The following is a 6710-nucleotide window of genomic DNA, read 5'->3' as shown; positions in this document are numbered from 1 at the left end:
GCCCCGCCGCGCCCGGGCTTCGCCCGTGGCCCTCCCTGCACCGATCCGAGCCGAACATTTGGTAGACGCCGGGACCCAGTTTGTCTTTGAGTTTACTTAAATTGTTTGAAATGTAATTTTTTTTCAGAGAGAGCGAGAGAGAAAAAGGAAGAAGCATAATTCAGCCATTTTTTGCAGCACACAGCTGCAGGTACCATGATTATTTCCCCCCAACCCGTTCCTTCCCTTTAAAAATTGTATTTATGTCTGAAACAGAACTATGCGAAATGCGAGGTATAAAACGTGGAATCAGAAGGTCTGGATTCGACTGGGTGACTGAGAAAAATAGTGTATCGAGCCGCGATTTTCTATCTGTGAAATGTAGTCGGTAATACATCATAGGGTAGTGAACACTATATGAGGTCATATACATGAAAATAATCTATAGCTGTCAAGTGTTGTAAAAATGCAGGGCCGTTTTTAAAGTAACCTTTGCCGGAGTGGTTAATGTTGTAGTGGCTAACTGTTGCTGCTTCTTTATTTCTGTATTATAAGTGTAAGCAAATAAGTACGGAATAGCAAAGCACTGCTGTGAATCGATACATATAATAGTCACGTTGCCTGGCCTTCCTCCTACGAAATGCTAACTGCTTATTTAAATAACGGTATTCTTTAACTCAAATTTAATGTTACTGTAGGGCTTTGCTTTTCATCTTTTTAGGCCGCTTAGGCCCCCTTTCTTAGAATATTTAACACCTTACTTTTGGTTAGTCTCTTACATTTTTTGAATTTGTCTTCCTTTGTTAATCTGCTTAAATTGTAATTTGGGAAATGTTTTTTAGATGTATATGCCCTAATTTTAATGTCTGTTTTTCATATCTAGAGAATAGAATGCCTGAATCTTTACCCATTTGAATATTGCTTTTGAAGCGCTTATGAATGCATTTATGTCTCTTTATGTATTCTTAGTAGATACAGAAATGTATAGAAAATTTTAACTTTTGGCCCTTAATGTAAATGTATTATTTGTATAATTCTTATTTGTAAAATGTCACAACACTTCGGTGCTTCTAGTCAGTTTATCAGTTGTAAAGGATGTTAATTTGCACTCTTTGCTGCTGATTAATTTGGGGAGAGAAAAAGATAGTAAATATTTGTGCTTTGAAAATTGAATTTATTTCCCAGAATTTTTATGTGTAACAAATCAGTATGGAATCATACTTACTTGGCATATCAAAAATGTAGTATAGTTTGGTTTAAAAATGGTTCACAAAAAGTGACAAGCATTTTTTGGGGGTATTTTTTTTTTTTACTTGATACGGTTTTCTGAGTAGATGTTTTATTAAATTTATAATTGTTTAGTCCAGTATCAGTTGACTTTCAAAGCATGGTTTTGTGTTTTGTAAAAAGGATAAAGTGGATCAGGTTAATATTGCAAAAGAAAGAGTCTACATTCAAGTAGTTGCTTTTATTATACATTGCTTGTTCTGAAGATAAAATTTTGGCAAATCACTGCTTTATTGAGAATTTCAAGGTTTGACCTTTTCCCTGTTTTGATTTGGGTTATTTGAGTTATGTCCTAAAATGTTGGAACTAGGGCTGGCATGGCTTGGATCTTCACAAGGGTTCCCACACTAGTTTTAGTAATTTGTGGGTAAACTGGCATCGTGCAGTATGAAGGTGAATGGTAAAATATGTGTTAATTTATTTGAAATTTCATTTTTTCTTAGAAACAGCCCATAAACAGCATGACAAGTCAAGAAAGATGTAAGGAAGGAAAAAACTTTCTATTTTAATACCTTTAACATTTTTTTTCCTTGCTTCTGAACAAATGATGTTGCTAGCCCATTGTCAAGATGTTTTGAGATGTTTTGAGAGTGAATAACACTCAACTGTGAGGAGAATGAATCTTGAGTTTGGAGATGGATTAATTTATTAGTGTATATTTTCTCTGAATTGAAATGTTATAGGTCCTGTGGGTTTTTTTTTTTTTTTTTTTATTTGAAGAGCAGTGAAAGACAGTCATTGGTGAGGGAGTCTGGAATATTGGTGAGCCAGGAAGGCTCCGAAGTCAGGCAGACTCCAGCTCTATATCTTCCTAATAACTGTGCCCTTGGACAGGTTACTTAATCTGTGAGCTTTGATTTTTCTCTTTAAATCAGGAATAGCTATAGAATATGGAGGATTGTGAGGATTAAATGTTGAACAAGTGTTTAGTAAGCACTTACTTTGTGCCAAGCACTGTTCTTGGTGCTGGGGATACCACAGTGAAATGAAACAAAAAATATTTAAAGCAAAAAGCTAATAAATAGATAAAACAGGCCATCTACCTCACCATTCAATCTACTACAGAGAAGAAGCAGAGAAGGAAGATGGGGATTGTGTGAGCAATGCGGAAGATAGGGTTTTGAAATTTTAAAAGAAGGTGTTTGGGAAAGGACTGAGATGACACTAGAGTAAAGAAAAAGACCCAAAGGGACCTGTAGATATGTGGATAGAGTGATCCAGGTAGAGGGGACCCTTAAGGTAAGAGTGTGGCTGATTTTCAAGCAATAGCAGCAGTAAGAGGCAGAGTAAAAGGAAATTATTATTGTCATTTAAGAATCACTGGAGAGGCTCTTACAGGTCATCTCTGCCACGGGTACACATTGCATTGCTGCTGGTTCCAAATGTGGAAGACCATTTCAGAATTAGAAGTTTTAATTTGTCAGTGTGCGTGGTCCTGGGGATCAGACTCAGAGCCTTTCGCATGGTAGGCAAGTGCTCCACCACTGAGCTACACCCTTAGCCCAGAAATTGTAACTCTGGACTAAAGAAAGTAGGAAGGGCAAAATAGATTCTCAGTTTTCTCTCAAATATAAGATCTTAAAGCTCATCTGTCTGAATCAGTGAAATAAGTAAAAGCAGATAGAAAAATTATTCTTTGTCCTTGATAAAGATCTCTTCATTTAGTTCATGATTCTGCATCATGAACTTAAATGTTTGGAGAAAATCTGTATCATAACATCAAAACCTTTGAAAGATTTAATTTACTGGCATAATTTTTTGGAGAACTAAAATGCTAACATTGCAGGATTGGAGAATTCGTGTTAAAATGTGACTTAGAAGATTTGGGGTTTTATTCCCCAATAGAGGCTTTTCCTAGAATTCTCACTGGATCCAGTCTCTGAAGGCTAGGGAAGCTGTTTTCCATGACCTCACTCTTGGACTACTTCTACTTGTAGTGAGGAATAAGCAGAGGAGTAAGCAGAAGAGCATTAAATTATCCTTATGAAAAATAGCATTGAAGCAGTGGGTATTTTTCATATAAGTGTGCTATAGGGTGACTAAATGCTAAACATAACTGAAAAGTAAAATAATTAGTATACTAAGTGCCAGCCTAGAGTCTGGAGGACCCAGAGCCTTCTTACTAGTTCAGCTAAGTGGCCTTTTGCAGCTTGGTGTACTGAGTTACAGAAATATTTTGATGACAAGAAAGAATTTGCAATATTAAACAAAGTTAACTTATGCAGCCCATCCTCTTATATTAAACTGAGTTGATTCTCAGTTTGAGTGGTGTATCTATGAGGGTAAAATGTCTGCTAACAGGGTTGTCTGTTTTCAGGATTTTCTTTCACTTAATAAGCAGATTTTTTTGTTTTTGTTTTTGTTTTTTTTTTGTTACTGGGGTTCGAACTCAGGTCTCTGCTCTTGCAAGGCAGGCGGTGGAACCACTGAGCTAAATTCCTGGCCCAGGATTTTCTTTCGTTTAGATTGGTGCTTGAGAAGTTATCTTCTGCGATGATTGAATTTAAAATTACTTTATAGGTTACTGAAATTAAGCCTTGAGTTCTTTTTAATATGCAAGTCTGGACTTTTCTTTCTTTCTTTTTTTTTTTTTTTGCATAGGCATCAGTTTTGGTAGAACAGTTTGAGGATGAAGGTAGTATGAAGTCATTTAAACTTTTCATTGAAGATAAGCTTGTTAACCTGAAGAGCCTAGTTTTTGTACAGAATAGTTTAGAGTTTTTTAATGAGTTTTCAGGTAACAGGGAAGAATGTGAAAGCAATATTTATTTATTTATTTATTTGGTACTGGGGATCGAACTCAGGACCTTGTGCTTGCGAGGCAGGCAATAGAACCACTGAGCTAAATCCCTGGACCAATAAATCATTTCTTTTTTTGTTTTGTTTAATTTTTTTGGTAGTGGGGATCGAACTTGGGTCCTTAGGCTTGCCAGGCAGGTGGTGGAACCACTGCGCTAAATCCCCAGCCCAATAAATCATTTCTTATATCCTAAATATGAAGGTGAATTTTGAAACAGGTTCTTTTTAATTGCCAGAATTTTGCCTTCAAATAGGAATGGCAGCCTTCTAACTGAAAAGGAAGCATTTAATTTCTTTGCCTTTAATTTCCTGTCCGATTTTACCCCCACCAGACTTCTTTTTTTACTGGTCAATAGAAGGTTTAAACTGTTAGAAATTTCCATGATATAAATAGCAGTAGAAGTCTTCTGGGGCAGAGATAGGCAGAGGTTGGGTGGGGGTGGGTGTGATCACTTATTTCTTATTACACCTTCAGTGAGACTAAAGCCTTTTGGTCCCAAGACCTCTGTACTCATAAAAAAAAAATTATTGAGCCTAAAGAGCTTTGATTTACATGAATTGTATTGATTTATAGAAGTTGACACTAAAAACTTTAATTATTTGTAATTCATTCTGAAAACCAATGTATTAAATGGTTACTTAAGTCACATTTTTAGTAAAAATAACTTTTCTGAAACAAGAACTTGATGAGAAGAATAACATCATTTTATATTTTCAATTTTTTTTTTTTTTTTTGGTGACAGGGTCTCCCTATGCAGTTTAGGCTGGCCTTAAACTCATTATGTAACCCAGGCTGGCCTTGAACACATGGAAATTCTCCTTTTTCAGCTTCTTGAGTGCTAGGATTACCAGCGTGAACTGCCATGCCTAGTTTACAAATATTTTTAATGTATGAGTTAATAAAAGACAAACAGCTGCTCTTCAGCTTCTGCATTCACATTACTCAAAAACACCTGAAAATCACAGAGGTTAAAGGTGAAAGAGATAACTTTTTAAAAAATTACTGTGGAAATAGTAATTTTGTCATTGGAAAGTCCTTTTGGAGGTACTATGACCCTCAGTTCTCTCTCTACTAACTGTGCACAAAAATAGAGTTTTTGCAAGTGCTTCTCCCACTGAGCCATGTCCGCAACGTTTTAAAAAAGTATCAGTGCCAAGTTGATGTTTTTTTTTTTTTTGGTACCAGGGATTGAACTCGGGTCCTTGCGCTTGCAAGGTAGGCCACCAAACCGCTGAGCTAAATCCCCGGCCCAGTGTCAAGTTGATGAAACAAGATACACTTCAGTATTTCTTTCTTAGTAGTATAAATATGCCTTGTAATTTGATCTAATACAGGTTCATGTACCTTTCGGGAAAAAAAAATCTACCATTTGAAATTCTGGAGGCCAAGGATGAAGTATACACACACACACACTCACACACGTGTGATGAGCCATCTTGAGAAGTGAGGATACAGAGTTTCTAAATATTGAACATTGGATATCAGCAACTATTTTTTCAAAAGCTTCTCAATGGATTTTTCCTAGCCCTCATTGTTTCATAGAATTTGAAGTTTATGTTTTGCAATGTAAAGTTTTGTAATTATTAATTTCTTCAAGTTGGTGTAATTCTAAATTAAGAAAATTCTTATGTATAAGGTTTTATATATTTTTCTTTTTGTGGTCTTCTTACATTATCTTTTTTCTAGTTTTTTTTTTCCTAGTTATTTTTATTTACTTATATGTATGTTTTTGTGTTGTGGTTGGTTTTGTTGTATTTTAAACCTCATTCCATCTAAGTCCTTTTTTTTTCTTTTCTTTGTAGCATCCAGGGTATGGATTGTGAACAAGTTGGTTTTGTTTCACATGTTCATTTGTAAGTTTGGTTGTTTGATGCCTTAAACATTGATGTTCTAGATTGTGCTGTCCAGTAGATTTTAATGCAAGCCACGTATGTAATTTTAAGTTTTCTCATAGCTACAATTAAAAAAATAAAAACAGGTGAGATTAATTTTAATATACTTTATTTGACCTATAAAATTATTTCCAAAATATTTCAACATATAATCAATATAAAATTTATGAGATAGTTATATGTTCTTTTTTGTACAAAGCCTTCAAAATCTGGTGTTTATTTTATACTTTAAGCACATTTCAATTTGCACACCAGCCTCATCCCTAGTGATCTAGAGCCTCGTGGCTAGTGGCTTTTAAAATGACATAAATAATAGAGTAATTCTGGTTAGGGTAAAAAAACCTAAGGAGTCCATAAGTAAAGCTAAAAAATTATACTTGCATAATGAGAAACAATGGAGAACAATGCCATCACAAGACAGTGTCCAGAGTTTTGGACTGTGAGTACATCTCTGGATCACATATACACCTGCACTGTGAGATACCCCCAGGGAGGTGTGGGATGTGTGCAGAAGAGATGGAAGGGTGTCAAGTCCCTCTGGGCTTGTGGGTGTTAAGGAGCATTAGGTAGAAGTTGGATGAAAGAGCCAGCATTGATTGACCTCTGGAGGGGTTCCTTTCTCTGGGCCAGATATTTAACTTTAATTCAGTCATCACCCAACTTGGTAAAATTAGTTTTTAGTTAGTCCTAGTATATGAGTGGAAACCAAGATCAGGAAGTTAAAATTTCTCAGAGTCACACATGGTAAATAC

General features: G+C 35.5%; 1 protein-coding gene across 3 annotated transcripts in view; it reads left to right on the top strand.

The window, feature by feature from the left end:
• Positions 1-5868: 5868 nt before the first annotated feature.
• Positions 5869-6710, top strand: part of Klhl15 (kelch like family member 15) — a 38086-nt gene continuing 37244 nt past the window's right edge. For all 3 annotated transcript variants that reach the window (XR_776932.3, XM_033760374.1, XM_010607152.3), the window contains exon 1: positions 5869-5919. The gene's annotated coding sequence lies outside the window, so the exon portion shown is untranslated. The remainder of the gene's footprint in view (positions 5920-6710) is intronic.

The sequence above is a fragment of the Fukomys damarensis genome, unplaced genomic scaffold (assembly GCF_012274545.1).
Source record: "Fukomys damarensis isolate Sample0158 unplaced genomic scaffold, DMR_v1.0_HiC HiC_scaffold_39, whole genome shotgun sequence".
Classification (NCBI taxonomy): Eukaryota; Metazoa; Chordata; class Mammalia; order Rodentia; family Bathyergidae; genus Fukomys; species Fukomys damarensis.
The sequence above is the reverse complement of the archived record's forward strand: the minus strand, read 5'-3'. Positions and strand labels throughout refer to the sequence as shown.